The following is an 18,785-nucleotide window of genomic DNA, read 5'->3' on the forward strand; positions in this document are numbered from 1 at the left end:
AAGCCTTACACCAAGAGGGTTGACAACTTGAGGATGTCGCTGGGGTATCAGCCTCCAAAGTTCCAACAATTTGAAGGAAAAGGCAACCCAAAGCAACACATTACCCACTTTGTTGAAACTTGCAGTAATGCGGGGACAGAAAGTGATCACCTCGTCAAGCAATTTGTTCGTTTGTTGAAAGGAAAGGCCTTTGAGTGGTACACAGATTTAGAGTCCGAGTCCATCGACAGTTGGGATCAAATGGAGCGTGAGTTCCTCAATAGGTTCTATAGTACAAGGCGTACGATAAGCATGATGGAGCTTACAAAGGAAAGATGAACCGGCGGTTGACTACATCAATAGATGGCGCTCACTTAGCCTCGATTGCAAGGATCAAATATCGGAAGTGTCAGCTGTGGAAATGTGCATCCAAGGCATGCACTTTGATTTGTTATACATCTTGCAGGGAATCAAGCCGCGCACCTTTAAAGAGTTGGCTACTCAAGCACATAACATGGAGTTGAGCTTGGCTAGTCACAAGGGAAAGAAATAGTCTATCGTCAACCAACGAAAGGATAAAGTCTTCGGGAGGAAAGTTGACAAAGTGGTGAAGAGACCTTCCAAGGAGTCTATGGTCGTCAATACTGCACCAGTTAAGATCTCCGCACGAGATAAAAAAGAGTTCAAGTAGGTAGAGCCTCCTCAAATGTACGATATGAGAAAACGTACACTGAAGGATATGGAGCGAAAGACGTACCTGTTCCCAGACTCTAATGTGGGGGGAATGTTAGAAGATTTGCTCAAGAACAAAATAATAGACCTTCCAGAGTGCAATCGTCCAGAAGAGATGCATCGTGTCAATGATCCAAGGTATTGCAAATATCATCGCATCATTAGTCACCCTATCGAGAAGTGCTTTGTTCTCAAAGATTTGATAATGAATATCGCCAAGCAAGGGAAAATAGAGTTGGACGTTGACGAGGTCGCTGAGGTCAATTGCACCACCAGTACATTTGGGTCGTTTGAGCCAGTTCAGTTGCTATCTCACCCAATGAAGGTGCCCAAGCAAATCCTAAAGAAGAGATCTGAACCTAAGAAGCCCAAAGATGTCAAGCCAAGCCAAACCAATATTGCTTTCATGCTCACTCCCAAAGTAGATTCAAATGTCAATGATGAAGGGTGGATATTGGTCACTCGGAGAAAAGCTCACAAAGGCGCCCTATCAAGGTCACCGATTGTTCAATCTAATCACAAGCAATTACATCCATATCGTGTGCGGAATGAAGATGAGCGTTTTGCGACGAGGGTCACTCCTTTTTTGCCAAAGTCTTCTTACCACCAAAGCTCACCAACGAGATGCTTGCCTAAAAAGCAAGAGAAGATGAAAGCTACTTCAATGACCACCAGTTGCGAGGTAGGTTTAAAAGAATCTACAAAGGCGGAAACAAGTACAAAAGACGTGAGTCAAGTTATGAAGACAAATGAAGTCTGGAAACAATTACAGAGTCTACCTTTGAAACTTAGTCTCTCTAACTTGATGCAATTGCCTAAATCGACAAGATGTGCACTAGTAGAGTTGCTAATTGATGTAGGAAAACACTCCACGGATATGAAATAATGTGCCACATGTGTTGCATGCTGCGAAGCCATCCACTTCACAGATGACGAGCGTCAATTAGGTTCTAAGCCACACAATCGGCCTCTTTTTGTGACAAGGTACATGCAGGAGCAGAAGTTGAATCACATGCTCATAGATGAAGGGTCAGCCGTGAATATTATGCCAAAGTCCACTGACTCAGCTCGGTATCAACGTTAATGAGTTATCAAAAAGTCGCCTCATGATCCAAGGTTTCAACCAAGGAGTGCAAAGGGCGATAGGTATGACCAGGCTAGACATGAGCATCAGAGAATTAAAGTCGAACACCTTGTTCCATGTCATAGATGTGAAGACCTCGTACAACCTATTATTGGGGCGTCCATGGGTGCATGAAAATGGCATCGTGCCATCTACTCTACATCAATGCTTCAAGTTCTATCGTGGTGGTGTGAAGACTGTGATAGGAGATATCAAGCCATTCACAGAGGCTGAATCATACTTTGCTGATTCTAAATTCTACACGGATGAGGATTCGGTGAAGGAAGTCCTCCCAATTGGAGTGCCCCTACAGGGAAAGTCACGGAAGTCATGAAGAAGGAGGCCAAATCAAAAGACACTAAGGTTCATGGAAAGACGTCGCAAAATATCTCAACCAAATCGGCAACCTCATCTTCGGAAAGCAAAATCAAGCATGTTGTTCATGTCCTTCGTTGCATTCCAAAATCCAAGAGGAAGGAAGGAAGGAAAGTCTCCATTTGTGGGGGAAAAGTCGCAAGTATGCCCGCGAAAACTAGAGCAAGGGGACGTGAACTTGTTAAAGGAGAAATCAACGGTGCCACTGATAAAATTGGGCAATCAAAATCCTACCAACCAACCACTAAATGGATTTATCAAACCAATTCAAGGTAAAGCAGAACGTGGATCCCTACCTGAGAAAAGAACCAGTGAAGGGTTCGATCCTAATGCATATAAGTTGTTAGCAAAGGCTGGATACGATTTCGGCACGCCAAACAAAGAAGATGATCAAGTTGTAGCAAAAAAGGCGCACGAGCTCAATGAGTCTCAAAAGAAGTTAAGAGAACAAGGGGCGGCAATTGATTCTTCTAAAGCTGGTCTCGGTTTCATTCCTAACAAGCCGATCATAATCTCAAAAAGAAGAAAAGCGGAACGAGCGAGTGTACAACATATCAGTGTTGAGGTAGTTGAAGAGGAAAGTCAAGAAGTTTAATCAACCTCTCATATTTTGTCGTTCGATCACATTCGCCCAAGTTCTCAAAGCGCAATGTGTGAACATACTGATGAATCAATCACCGAGGTCTCGGTATTTGACCGTGTGAACATAGAAGCAAGTAGAAATTCAGTCTTCAATCGAATCGGTAGTATGACCACTTGGCCTTCCATATTCAATAGGTTGTCAAGATCCGATAAAGAAAAGAAAGACCCGGACCTCGTTTCACAAAAGTCCGCGCTTGAAAAGATCCAAACGCCTAAAGAACAACAAAGAAGCAAGAGAAAGGGGAATAACGACCATGTGGAGAACAAAGAGATCCGAAGTCTTGTCCCATCACGCATGAAGAGGCGTTGTGTGTTAGAAATCGATTCCACCGACCAACTCAAGGTGAAGCAACATACCATCATACTCACTGGCCAAACAGAAGATAACAACCTCAGTGGTGACGATGAGGATGGCATTGTTCAATCTTGTTATCATATCACAGTGGCAGAAACTGATATCTTAGAAGAAGATGATCATGACGATTTCGAAAATGAAGTAGACGAAGCTCTTCTTGAGCTTGAAAACGGGGGGCAGGCCACTATTGACGAACTCAAGGAGATTAACTTGGGAACCAAAGAAGACCCAAGACCAATATTTATGAACGCGTCTTTAAGCTCTAAAGAAGAGAAGAAATACTATGATCTGTTGCTTGAGTACAAAGATGTCTTTCTTTGGACATACAAAGAAATTCCCGGCCTAGATCCAAAGGTAGCGGTTCATCGGCTTGATGTTAAATCTGACGCTCAACCAATCCAGCAAACACAACGGCGCTTTCGAGCAAAACTTCTTCCTCAAATTGTAGCAGAAGTCGATAAGTTAATTGTTGCAGGCTTCATTAGAGAGGTCCAATATCCCAAGTGGATTGCAAACATTGTTCCGGTCAAGAAAAAGAATGGACAACTCCGCGTTGTGTAGACTTCCGCGATTTAAATACCGCGTGTCCGAAATATGATTTCCCTCCGCCAATTATAGAGCTCATGGTGGATGCAACAACTGGGCATGAGGCTTTGTCTTTCATGGATGGATTGTCAGGTTACAACTAGATAAGGATGGCCTTAGAAGATGGAGAGCTACTGCGTTTCGAACTCCCAAGGGAATTTACTGTTATAAGGTCATGCCATTTGGGTTAAAAAATGCTGGTGCAACTTACCAACGCGTGATGCATAAAATCTTCAGCGACATGTTACACAAGGATGTAGAATGTTATGTCAATGACTTGGTTGTCAAGACAAAGAGAAGAAATGATCACTTGCAAGACCTACGAAGAGTATTTGATAGGTTACGTGAGTACCAATTAAAGATGCATCCTTTGAAGTGCACTTTTGGCGTTAGTTCTGGTAAGTTCCTTGGGTTTATCGTGAAACACCGAGGCATAGAAGTAGATCAATCAAAAATTAAAGCGATCTAAGAAATGCCAAAGCATAGAAATCTACGCGAGTTAAAAAGCCTCCAAGGATGACTCGCCTTCATTAGACGATCCATCTCAAACCTAGCAGGTCGTTGCCAACTATTTAGTCGACTCATGAAAAAGAATGTCCCATTTGTGTGGGATAAAGCTTGTCACAATGTCTTTGAGAGTATAAAAAAATACTTGACGAATCCTCCAATATTATGCGCACCTATCGCTGGGAACCCTCTTATCCTTTACATTGCTGCTCAGGAAAGATCACTTGGAGCCCTTCTCGCCCAAGAAAATGAGGAGAAGAAAGAGAAAGTCTTGTACTACTTGAGTCGGACTCTCACTGGACCTGAGTTGAATTATCCGCCGATAGAGAAAAGTCTTGCACTCGTCTTTATCATTCACAAGTTGAGGCATTACATGCAAGTTTACACGGTGCACTTGGTGGCACGAGCGGATCTAGTTAGGTTCGTGTTGTCTAAACCCGTTTTAATAGGACGTATGGCTAAGTGGGCACTACTATTAAATCAATGCGACATCATTTATGTACCTGCTAAAGCGGTAAAATGACAAGCTTTGGCTGACTTCTTTGCGGACCACCCTATTCCAGCAGATTGGGAAATCTCACATGACTTACCAAACGAAGAGGTCTTTCTTGCAGAGGTCCTCCCTACTTGGAAGATGTTTTTCGATGGATCATCTAGGGTAGCAGAGCAGGTGCAGTTGTTATCTTTGTCCCTCCACAAAAACATATATTTCCTTATGCCTTCACTCTTGGGGAATTGTGCTCCAACAATGTCGCAGAGTACCAAGCATTGATCATGGGATTGCAAACAACATTAGAGATGAAAATTCATAGTCTTAAAGTATATGGAGACTCGAAATTGGTGATTGATCAGCTACTAACTAATTACGAAGTCAAGAAATAAGACTTAGTGTCTTATTTTTTACTCGCCACACAACTCTTAAAGGGTTTTGATGCCGTTACTCTCATGCATGTGCCTCGGAAAGAGAATCAAATGGCGGACGTATTGGAAAACTGGCAGCAACATTAGCATTGACTAGAGATGAAATTATGGACCTTCTAATTTGCCAACGATGGGTCATGGCGACGATACCCTCACCCCAATGTGCAAGTTCTGATGTGGTCTCAGTTTACGCTGTCGACGTCGAGGATTTGAGACATCCTTTTATCGACTATCTTGAGCATAACAAGCTCCCCGAAGATCTGAAGCAACGATGGAGTATCAAACGGAGAGCACCACGCTTCCTCTACTACAAGTGCTTGGGAAAAGATGAAGCGATGAAAGCCATGGAAGAAGTTCATTTCAGAGTGCGTGGAGCTCACCAGTCGGGACCAAAGTTACATTTCCAAGTGAGACGGCTAGGGTATTATTGGCCCTCCATGGTTAGAGATTGTATGGAGTATGCATAATAGTGTCAAGCTTGTCAATTCAATGCTAACTTCATCCACCAGCCACCAGAGCCATTGCATCCGACAATTGCTTCACACCCGTTTGATGTTTGGGAATGGATGCTATTGGACCCATCACTCTGAAATCATCGGCTGGTCATATGTACATTTTGGTAGCCACATATTCCTTCTCAAAATGGGCAGAGGCGATACCACTTAAAGAGATAAAGAAAGAAAATGTTGTGGACTTCATTACAAGAAGCATCATTTAACGATATGGTGTACCTCGGTGTATCATTACGGATAATGCTAAATACTTCTCAAACACCACAACATAAAAGTTAAGTGAGAAATACCACTTCAAGTTTCATTTCTCATCAATGTACAACGCTCCAACAAATGGGTTAGCGGAAGCATTCATTAAGATGCTTTGCAACATTTTTGAAGAAAACTGTAAGCAAGAAACATAGAGATTGGCATGAGAAATTGGGCGAAGCTCTTTGGGCGTATAGAACAACGTATCAGACAGCCACAAATGTTACACCATATTCTCTCATCTATGGCATAGAGGCCGTGTTGCCATTGGAGAAGGAGATTCCATCTTTGAGAATGGCTTTACAAGAAGGTCTCACAAATGAGGAAAATGTCAAATTTCCCCTTCAAGAATTAGAAGCCTTGGACGAGAAGAGGCTTGATGCACAACAACACTTAGAATGCTACCAAGCTCGGATGTCGCATGCCTTCAACAAAAGTGTTCAACCTCGATCATTTCAGGTTGGTGACTTGGTTCTCACTGTTCGCAGACCCATCATCATGACACACAAGACCGGTCCCAAATTCAAGTCAAAATGGAATGGTCCTTACGTCGTGAGTGAAGTATACACCATTGGAACTTACAAAATTGGGGCAGAAGATGGTTTGAGGATCGGTCCCATTAACGGAAAATTCTTGAAGAAGTACCATGTTTGAAGACGTTAAAATATGCTCCTTGCCTGCACGAGCCTAAACTGCACAAGGCAACAAAAAAAGAGAGAATAAAAATAATAATAAGTCTGTTGAGTTAAAAACCCGAAAGGACGGCTCAAGCAAAAAAAAGGACAAATAAAATTCATTCATAAACCCTGAACTGCGTGATGACTTGATTCCTTCTTTGGAATGATACATAGGCGGCTTAATAAGAACAATCTTGAGTTCAGTCACACCAAAATAAAAATAAGGGTTTGTCCATCAAATGATAAATCAAAGTTCTTATTTCATTGATAATAAGTTGAATGTCAAAATTGACTTATTACAAGATAATTAAAGAACAGACAAACAAATAGATAAAAAAAAGAGTCTTGATCATTCAAGTCATCTGTTACATCCAAGTCAAACCCTTGAAGCTGCTACGGTGTTCTTCAAAATGTCTCGCAACTTCTTTGCTTCCTCAATCTCTTCAGCAGTCAATTCTGGAGTCTCTCGGATTTGGAGTTTCTTCTTTTCTAGGTCAGCAAGTCTTGCATTGTGAAGAAGAAGGTCTGCATCCAATGAGTTCAACATATATTCAAGCTTCTGTTGTTCCTTCTTCAGGTTCTTAAGGGACTCAAATGCAGACTGGCGTTGATCGAAAGTATTTTACCGAGCTTCTTGGGCTGTTACAATTTCAGACTCCGTCTCTGCCAAATTTTGGGCAGTTGTGCCCAATGTACTCTTGTGTGAGCATGCAAGTCTTGCTGAGTTATATTGGGTAGCACTTGTCATCAACTAGTCTAGTTTGCTTTTTATCAGTGACGGGTCAATTCCATAATGGCGAAGTTCATCTGTTAGCATGTCAAGCTCATCCTTTTGAGAAATAATCATCTTCAAAGGATACTTCGCTATTAGACCTTCTATTTGTTCGCAAACTTCAGTAGCTGCTCGCATGCGGATGTTGTGGAGCCTTTGATTTGCATCCATTATCTCAACATTACACAAAGAAGCTTCAAGGAACAGTGTTTTACTTGAATGCTTTGAATTGCTCATCATCACGAACAAATCTGCATACATGAGGGAGAAGTCAAAAAAGTATAGATAATTGAATATATATGTATATATAAGAAAATTATATATGAATATATTCATCTATACCTCTCGAGTCAACTAGTTGCAGTTCACTTTTCTTCTTCCATACTTCTTTCTCTAGAAGAGAATTAACTCTATGCTCTTCAAAAGAAAACTGTGTTCCATCACCAGAGCAGACTTCATCAAAAGAACCAATCTCCTCAAGCTGGAAGGAATAAAATTACATCAAGTTAGTAATAAAAAGAGAAAAAAAATAATTCAAGGTGGTAGGTGAGACTTGATGTGATGTCTATACCATGGACAAAACATGCATCATTAGGTGTGCATAAAAAGTGTCCTAATCCAAAGGGAAAGGTGATCCATAGAGAAAGAAAAGAAAACGTCTTCTTGATGTATGGGTTCATGATGTATGGCTTTTAAATTCAAACTTGTAATAAACAAATAATTAGTGGATGCCAAATATCCGAGCTAAATTGTCGAATGTGATCAACTAAACATGATAAAGACAGAACAAGTACAAAGCAAAATAAATAAAAGTAAATTGTGGGTTTACCTCAATGTGTGCTAGTACGGGTTTCGAAGGACCAGCAATGTCGTTCAGAAAGTTGCTGCCTAGATCAAATTCGGCATTGGGATTGTAGTAAACAGAACCAAGACCATCATTGTTCTTTTTTATGGCGTTTAAAGTGCTCGTCACTGTGGTTGTTGTTGCTGCTTTCACTGCGCCTTCGTGAAGTGGTAATAGTCTCCTTCAACTTGAGCCGGGGATCTACATAGTCACCAATTTCTTCCAACATTGGAAAAAGTGGGGCATGTTGATTATCAACTGGGGGCAATGCTTCGATAGAAGACGTATGCAGAGTAGTCATGTGTCCAACTTTGCAAGAAATCACATTTTGGAAAGGAAACGCCACACGGTTGTCTTCTTTGGTTTTTGGAGGCTCTTGTTACGCAGTATTGATGACAATTATTTTCCTAGGCTTCTTTGGTGCATAGCGATACACTTTCGACCACCATTCAATGTAGTTTTGGGTAACCATGCACTTTGTGACGTCATTTTTCATGGGTAAAGTTGCTTCATTATTTGTATGTAGTTTTGTCAAATTATCCCAATACGAATATGTCCAAGCTAAACCGACAGGTCGAGGGTTTTTGTTGAAACTCCCGGGAACATCTTGAACGTAGCCGAATTGTCTGCTAAATCGATGAGGACTATAAGGTTCGACTGTTCACCAACTATCTTGTCGCAAGGACACAAATCTAGAGCGAAGACTAATGAGGTAAGCAAAGTCTACAGAGTCGGCCCCGTTGGTGTCAACGATCACTTTGCACCCATTTGGTACTCTAGCTAGTCTGCCCATTATCACATTGTCGCATGCAGTAAATAAGGCGTGGGCCTGCCCATCTTTGAAGTGTTTTGCAAAAAAATCCCCTGAAAATGAACCATCAAGGGCCTGAAGCTTTCTGGAAGGCAAGAGCAAAAGTGGGTACCGAAATACTCGCCCAACCACCCATACAAGTAATGAAAATGAAGCGGAGCTGGATAACCTCCTGGATCGGCAGACACAGATGTAACATTCAAACCCTGATATATATTCGCCAATACGGGAACCGCCAAACAGTAGCGTTGGCCTCGAGACATTCCATAAGCAATCTTAAAGACTCCCGGGCGAATAAAACCTGCATCATTCTTAGGAAATATGAACAAACAAAGCCAACACGCATAGAAGGCAGATAGGTAAACAGATTTCATGTTTGCTTCTTCTACGCCTAGATCCTCAAATGGTAAAAGGTTTTCTGGAGTTCGTTGACGCATCTCTAGAATGACTCTAGATGGATTGTGAGCATTAGCAGTTGCATCCCTCTTATTTCGTGTACTCTTGCTGGGTGGTCTCTTGTATTTCATCTTGCCTCTATACCAGTACTGTATCCATGTGGTTATCTTCACCTTGCCACGCTCTCCTTGGACAGCTTGTGATAAGCAAGAAACAAATAGCGGCAACTCTTGGGAATATGATGCTCGCCTTCTTTACTTTTTGTAGAAAACTCATCTATAGGTGGAAGGACTTCGCCATAGAACCTTCCGAAGATAGGCAGGCCTCCAATATGTTCAAGGTCCTAAAGAGATATAGACATTTACCCTTGCGATGTATGCAGAGTGTTTGTAGCAGGGCACCAGTACTCACAAAAAGCTCGTACAACAGGAGCAACACGATCATAGTTGAATAGTGACGCAAACACTGCTCGATAGAGGCCCGTCTTCTGGATACGGTCTTTATTTCGACTCAATACATCTTTTACCATTCCCAGTAGCATTTTGTATAGGTAAAGTCACCGGTAGTTCGAAGCCCACTCCACCGCACAGAGTCGTTGGACACAAAATCGTTGAGAAGCTTGAATGGCGCGTGAGGAGCATTCTGGTCGTGATGTGCAGACCTAAGCATCAAAACGTCTAAACTTCGTTTCTCATTGCTTGACTTGGGAGGTTGGAAGCTAGCAATTTGACGATTCGCCGTGTAAGTCCATTGAGAGATGGGAGTTGGGCTGTCATAGGGTGGTGCTTCAATGGCAAACAGCCCGGTGAGAGGGAGAGACACAGTCAAGGTAGTGCCGTCACGTTGCTCATCTTCAACATCGTCAAAGATAGTGACCGTTCCGTCCCTGAAACTCTTGAAAGCCACCATGCCGAATGTGATTTTGGATGCTGAATGTGATGTGCAAAGCCTAAAACGCTTTGAGTGAGTGTTGTCAAGTCTGTGAATTGAGATCAGTCAAGCGATTAGGTCGTTTGTGTTCTTCGAGCTCCACCAAAGTCACACGCTTTGAACGATGTCTATACGTTGAGAACAGTCAAGCGTTTAGGTCGTCCGCACCCTTCAACTATCGTGCGAGCCTGCAAACAATAGTACGAAAGGTTCAAAATCGAACATAGCATACATAAACATGTTTATCGAATAAACTTGCACTGTGGTTAGAAATTGAAAAAAAAACGTGTTGTCATGTTGCTGCGTTGGGGCTATGCTGGAACGTTAGTGCCACTAAAATAATAATAACACAAGTGGATAAATTGATGACACAGTGGCACCAACAACAACAAAAAAGTCAAAAGTTATTGATAACAAGACAGTTGAGCAGTGAATTCTGTGCGTGGCATCAAGTCATATTATTATAGTGTGAATGGTGTGCCCTTTCAATTAAAAAAGGGGTGCCCCAAATAAGAGCGGTGTATGTTAGAGTACATAAAGCATGAAATAGGTTAACAACATGAATTAAAAAAAGAGAACTGATGGTGCAGCTCCACACATAGGTCATGTGGTCATGTGCCGTGATTTGTTTTTGTCAGAGAGAGTATGTGGATATATGTGAATGGGATAATGACCATACGATTGTACAAGTTGATTGATGATGCTATACAGATGGTGATCATGCTAGCATGAGCAAGAAAAAACCAACACAAGAAATTCAAATAAGACTAGGTACCTTGTGGCCGTAGCTATGCTTGTGGGGACAAAGTCTTCTGCTACTTGGGGGCAAGGCACCAGAGACGTCAGTAGCTGTGAGATTCAAAGGGAGCAAGAATAAGAAAAGAATACATACAAGTCTAATCTAAAGGACATAAATAAAATTGATCATGAGAAGAAAGAGAGGTGGCCACAGACCCTTGATGTGTAAATCAAAATTACATGATATGAGTACAAAACCAAAGATCATATGCATAACAACTAATCGTTAACTTAGTGAATGAGATTAACTTACCATCTTCATGAACGACGACACCGTGATCCATTGTGCCTTAATCCGAAGTCACAAGGTGCTAGGCAAAGTCTTCTATTAGTCACTACTCTCTGCTTTCTCAATGGACAGAAACTCACGCAAATAACTCGTAGTGATAACAGGGACGTTTACCATCTATATATAGAGAATCTTTAACCCTTAAGAGTCCTTCCATTAAAGACATCTTGTAAGTTAAGTCATCTTATTTAGATTCCTGATTCAATACTGATTTGTAGTCTTGCTTCTAGACTTAAATTAGGATTCCTTACCATAATGATATAATACACGGAATCATTAGGAACTAGATTTGATACTATCTTTGTTTCCATGTAGAAATAGATTATGACATTAAACATGATAATCATATAATATGTGATATGTCCAAAATTGATCTAACAATCTCCCACTTGGACAATCACTTCCGGTTTATGAAAATCAAGTTCCTGTAATGTCAGAAACTATACTACCTACTGTAGTGCACGCCAGAAACAATTGAATCAAAAATCCCATCACAACATGATCACCTTGCAGTTACTTATGCAGAACAAGAAACGAGTTACATTTTAACAAAAATGCAGAGTTTCTTTGCTACAACATAAGCTCCTGCAAAATACATATGTCCAAACCCTCAGTATTGAGATATATGTATAATGTGTATTAACAAGTATAGAATACATATACATCAAGTCCTACCGTATGTTCTAAAAACCAGAACTTCAAGCAATAAACTAGACACCAATGACTTTATAACTTGCTTGAACCATATCATCATGCTAGACATGATTAAAGTCATCTAATATGCAAGTATATATACAACTGTAACTTATTTGTGTAAGTTTTTCAGAAACTAATGTAAAGCTGCAGCATGACATAACTATTCTGAAATACCTCAAGACTTAATTTAAAACAAAGAAAACTGTTATCACAAAGATAATTAAAACAAGAACTCAAAACTTGTAAATTTTAGTTTGCTTATACTGGACTTAGCTCACACTGACCTCAAACATATAAGTTAGACAAAATGCCTATGGTCTCTATGTGTTTCTTGAACACTTTAACTGGTAATGCTTTTGTGAAATGATCAGCTAGTTGTGAGTTTGTATCTATGCTTAGAACCACTAACTCACCCCTTTTAACCCTCTCCCTAACACTATAATACTTTAAATCTATATGCTTGGAATTGCTAGATCTCTTATTGTTCTTGCAGAAGTACACAACTGCCTCATTGTCACAAAAAACTTCCAATTTGTCTTCCACAATGTGACTGAGTACTTGAGTCTGCTGTAGAAAATTCCTTATCCATACCCCTTCACACACTGCTTCATATACTGCTATGTACTCAGCTTGCATGGTTGAGGTTGTGATCAATGTCTGCTTCATGGTTTTCCAAGCAATAGCTCATCCTGCTAGCATGTACACGTATCCACAAGTGGACTTCTTTGAATCAGGATAATTTCCTGCAAAATCAGAATCTGAAAATCCAATAACCTTCAAATCCTTGACTTGTCTGTAAACTAGCATGTGATTCTTTGTCTTCTGTAGATACCTCAACACCTTTTTCCCTGCAACCCAGTGTTCATAACCTGGATTAGATTGAAACCTTGATAACATCCCAACTGCAAAAGCTAAGTCAAGTCTTGTGCAAACTTGAGCATACATGAGGCTTCCAACTAATCTTGCATAAGGCTTTGACTTCATGTTCTCCTTCTCAGTTTCAGTTTGTGGCTGTTGACCTTTCGTGAGCTTGTCACCTTTAGACATTGGAACTTCTCCTCCAGAGCACTGTTCCATACTAAATCTCTTCAAAACTTTAGAAATGTAATTCTCTTGGGATAATCCCAACAGTTTCTGTGCTCTATCTCTTTTAATCTCAATCCCTAGTACATATGATGCTTCACCTAGATCTTTCATGTCAAAATTCTTTGACAGAAAGCTTTCGGTATCTTTTAGCAGTTTTTAGATTGCTGCTAGCCAAAAGTATATTATCAACATATAGTACTAATAAAATAAATTTATCTCCAACTGTTTTTAAATAAACACACTCATCAACTAGCTTTTCAGTGAAGCCAAAAGAGGAAATCACTGAGTCAAATTTCTTGTACCACTGCCTGGAAGCTTGCTTGAGTCCATAAATTGATTTCTTCAGCTTGCTGACCAAATTCGCATTCCCTACTTGATAGGAGCACAAAGTGTGACGTTCTTAATGCGTTTATGCCCTATTCTTCCTCTTTGTTACCTCTTATTTAGTATGTTTTAGTTTCTTTTGTATGAATAATTGTTTAGGTAGAGCTTATATCAATTATAAGTGAATTGATGATGAAATCGTGCTAAGTGTTAATAATCCTTGTTGAGATATGATTCCTTGTTCGAGTAGGATTCATCCTTTCGTATTTCTTTGTTTCTAATATACATATTCTTATTAAGAAATACAAATCCATGTTGGAGAAGGAAAGCAATCTTAGTTCCACAAGGAAAGAGAAGAAGAAACACTTAAAAGCCCAATCCATGCAAGAATGAAAATGCTGTCAAGATTTGTAGTTCAACTTCGACGGGCTCCCCTGGATAACTCCGATTGCGTTAGAAGATGTACCTAATATGGATAAATAGGATTTTGAGTCTAGTTTCTGTAGGATTTGGAATCAAATCAATATCTTATTCCTACATGGAGATATGACCGAATCATTACTCGAAGGTCCAGTGAGCTCGACGGAATTATCTCAGCCATTGATTTGCTTTTGATCCAAGGGCTATGAGGGAAACTTGGGACTTTGTTCCTCCTGCATATAGAGCACAAATATGTATCAGAATGTCCATAAATCCCTGCACCAAAGAATGTCAAAGAAGGCATGCAACAAATTAAATGAGAAGAGACAAGAAAGTCAAAAAAGGCATGCAGCAAATTTAATGAGGAGAGGTAAGAAAAATCAAACATGGCTGCAACAATTAAGACTTTTGCTGCCTCCCTAATTCAAAGGAAGAAATTTGTGCAAAAGAAATCAGCATTAAAGGAGGAAGAAGATATGCAATTAATGTAAAAGATATGCAATCCTTATAGAAATCAGAATTCTGGCACTGCAGATCATCCAACTTTGACGAGCTCCCCTGGACAGCTCAGAATGATTGAGAAAGTGCATGATCTATGGATAAAAGCCACGGAAGTCTAGTTGAAATTTCCAGTTAGAATCATCTCAATATCTATTTTCTAGAGAAAGTTATGGCCACAACAAGGGACAAATGTCAGATCTGCCGAATCTAGGAAACCTCAACCAATTTGGTTTCAACTTTGTGGACTTTGTGGCCATCCTCCCTTGGGTTTCTTCCTATATATATAGCACCTCATTTGCACATAAAATGATGATTAACCTTGCTCACAAGACTAGCCAAAGCTCTGCCTTAAACACTACTCATCATCCTCAAAGCCATTCAAGCGAAAACACCATCTTCCCTTCATTCCATTCGATCCAAAGCGCTACGCCTAGGATTGCCATTCAAGTTGAAGCCGTGCTGCCTTGTTTTGATACCTCTAAGGAGATTTACAAAGTGTAACTCGTTACTTCTTCACTTATGTTTTCGGTTTGGATTCTTTATGTGATGTTGTGTTTATGTTTTTGGCTAGTTCCGAATGTGTGGAATACTCTTATGTAGTTTACGATTTTGCAAGATGTTATAAAGTAGTTCTGATTTTATTTTCCATGATTTCTATGTAGATGTCGTGAGTTTATAATTCAATGATTTAATGATTCTCTTTCTTGTGCGTTAACTATATGTCATTCAAGGCGCTAAGTTAGTTTTGCATATAGGATTCTTAAGTGTTTTTGTTAACTTGTGAAAGTAAGTGACATGCTTGACTTGTTAGTAATTACTAGGAATTAACCATGATCCGTTTGTTATCTAAGATGCGCTAAGTAATTAGATAAGAGATGAATCAATGAAGTGGTAAGATTGAGAATGACATGTTACCTTGTAATTTCTAAGCACTAAGATAGGATTACCAGGCCATGTTTCGAGTTAGGGATGCGCTAAGTAACCTAGTTCGGCATTAGGTTGTTGTTTGTTCACTCAATACTTGTCCGTTAAGGCTCGGTGATTGCATAGGATGAGATTATGATTTTGAAGCTACTTGTGACGTTTTGTTTGGTGATGTTTATATGTTGGTTAGTTGATCACATGTATATATTAGTTTAGGATTTATTTTTATGTTCTTGATCCGATCCTATATCAAATCTCTTAAACTCTTATGAATTCGTGGTTAAATGTTTGTGATTCTTTACCCTGGTTGGATCCCCGGTTTGTGAACGATACCCTCTTGCTTTATACTACTAACGATGCTTACATGGTTAATATTGATCTCGAGTAATCGAACCGATCAAATGGCGCCGTTGCCGGGGATCCATCTTTATGGATCTCTAATCTTTTAATTTCGAATGCACTGTTCATATTGTAAATTTGTATATGCTTTTTTTTGTAACATATAGTAAATATATCTTAGGTTGTTATTTTGGTGATTGAGTGAATGATTGTTATAGGTTGTAAATCTAACGGAATAGCTAAAGTCCCTTTTGTTAATATTAGCCTTAACCCCTCATGTTTTCTTCCAAAGTTTTTGCATGAGGTTGAGGGCGGCTTTTATTAACACTTGGAGATTTGTCTAACACCCAAGTTTGAGTCCAGCTGAGTAAGGGGCACGCTCTTTTATTACCCTGGTGCATGGGACCAAAATTGGATCTCAGAGAACTATTGACTGATATACATCTCGGTGATGGAGTCGATAGGGAGTTCGCTCTCCGTAGTTCAACAAATGAGTCCTACCATGTTCACTATCTCTAATTGAGCTATACGGCCTTCTGAAACAAAGACTTGATCTTGTGTCTAGACATCCATAATTAGGCCGCGCGTCCACCTCGGTTTACAACTTAGAATCAATCGATCATTCAATCATTGAAATAGCAAAAAGAACTTGTGAATTGTATGAACTTTGTAAATGTAGAGAACTAACTTTGTAACATGACAACATAGTTGTCGTGCCTCTTCCATAAGTGTGCTGCGTATATGACCAAGGAAGGGCACGATTCATGTCTTCATTTTGTATCCTTCAATGCTAACCCTTTAACTTTTGTATTACAGGAATTATGTATGTCCGAAATATCTAAGAGAACACAAGAGCTCAAAGATCGAATTCAAGCACTTCGAGATTTAAACAACTCTTTCACGAGTGGACCCTTAGATTTCGAATCATCTCCAAGCAATTCAATCTTGAACTCTTCACCTAGATCAGAAGAAGAGGAGGATCCTTTCTTTCCCTTCATCTTCAATTCAGAGACAGACACAATTGCGGACCGTGATATAGTTCCTGTTGGTGCTCCAATGGCACTCAAGAATGCTTTCATCCCCACCACCCCTGAATCACCTTCATGCATTGCTTTCACTCCACCTAATGAAGCCGACTTCTCCATTCCGGTTCAATTGCTTGGGCAGCTGCCTAAGTATTCTGGTTCCTCAATGGAAGACCCTAATGTTCACCTTAGGGAGTTCTTGGACATTTGCAAGCTCCAATCGATTCATCATCTGTCTCAAGAAAGCTTGAGGTTGCTTTTATTTCCATTTACCCTTAAGGACGATGCTAAACGTTGGTTGTACTCTCTGCCTCCGGGAATCATCACCACATGGGATGAAATGACTAGGAAGTTCTTGAAACAATTCTTCCCTGCTCAACTCACGAAAAGACTAAGGAGGGAGATTCAGAACTTCACTCAAAAGGATGGTGATTCACTCTACGAGGCATGGGAGGAATTTCAAGAACTACAAAGAAAGTGCCCTCACCATGGTATTTCGTTGGATGACTTGGTGCAACTCTTCTATGAAGGACTCGACACCATTAACAAGAGTATGGTGGATTCGGCATGTGGCTGCACATTCATGAACAAGACCAGTCAAGAAGCTTACACCTTGATTGATGACTTGGCAGACAACAATCGCCAATTTAGTTCTAAGGAAAAGAGAGGAAGCAAGAGCTGTGGAGTGTATGACGTTGATACAAGGAATCAAATGGCTACTTTAGAAAGAAAGCTTGATGTTCTAGTCAAGGCATTCAATGGTTCGACCATCAACACTCAAGCGTGTGGCATTTGTTCATTCAAGGACCACACCACCGAGAATTGTCCAAATGGTGCAATAACTGAAGAGGAGTTGAACTTCATGGGGCAACAAAGGCCTAGGTACGATCCTTACTCGAACACATACAATCCTGGACTTAGAGACCATCCCAACTTTCGCTGGAACAACAATGCTCAACCGTCCAATGCTCAAGGTCAAGGACCTCGTCCTTCAGGTTTGTTTGTAAGGCCACAGGTACCTCACGGTTCTGTTCCCTTTAACTCTAACGTGCATGGTTCGAATAATGCATATGCACCTAACTATGATGAACTTTTGAAGTCCCTTGCTCAAGGGCAACAAAATTTAAACTCTGCTACTCAAGCTTTAGTTACAGGTCAACAAGCTCATTCTAAAGACATAACCAAGCTTAAGAAGCAGATGGGACAAGTGATCGACTTCATGGGCAAGATTCATGAAGGAGGTAAGTTGTCGAGCCAAACTGAGCCAAATCCTAACGTGAAGGCCATGATGACAAGAAGTGGGAGGATCTTGGATGCTCAATTCAGCAAAACAAGAAGGCCGTGCCTTCTAAAGGAAAAGAGGCCGAGAGTTTCAATGCTAATGACATAGAGAAGGACCCTGCCTCCTCTAAAGCTAATGATGTCGTGCTTGTTCCCACAAGTGATCATGACACGCATGACAAAGGTAAAGATCCTAACTCTAGTGGTTTAGTTTCAACTAATGCTCTTCCTCGTGTTCCTTTCCCCAATAGATTTGCAAAGCAAAAGAAGAATGACTATGATCAAGTCATGCTCGACATTTTCAAGAAGGTGGAAGTGAACATGCCTCTTATTGAATGCATACAACAGAATCCTAGGTATGCTAAGTTTTTGAAAGAATTGTGCACTAATAAGAGGATGACTCGAGAGAAGGAGGTTGTCACAATGAGTGAGACGGTTTCTGCCGTGCTCCAACGGAAGCTACCACCAAAGCTTAAGGATCCAGGGAGTTTTTCTATCCCTTGTACAATCGGAAACATGACATTTGAAAAGATAATGTTAGACTTAGGTGCATCAATCAATGTAATGCCTTACTATATTTATGAGGATCTAGGTCTAGGTGATTTGAAACGAGATAATGTTGTGATTCGATTGGCAGATTGTTCCAACAAAGTCCCTTTGGGCTATGTTGAAGATGTTCTTGTGCAGGTTTC

General features: G+C 40.4%; 1 non-coding gene across 1 annotated transcript; it reads right to left on the reverse strand.

Moving 5' to 3' along the window:
* Window positions 1-17,200: 17,200 nt before the first annotated feature.
* Window positions 17,201-17,307, reverse strand: LOC126805352 (small nucleolar RNA R71). Its single transcript, XR_007674023.1, has one exon. It is a non-coding gene; the product is annotated as a small nucleolar RNA R71 (small nucleolar RNA).
* Between the last annotated feature and the right edge of the window lie 1,478 nt (window positions 17,308-18,785).

This window comes from Argentina anserina, chromosome 1 (assembly GCF_933775445.1).
Source record: "Argentina anserina chromosome 1, drPotAnse1.1, whole genome shotgun sequence".
Classification (NCBI taxonomy): Eukaryota; Viridiplantae; Streptophyta; class Magnoliopsida; order Rosales; family Rosaceae; genus Argentina; species Argentina anserina.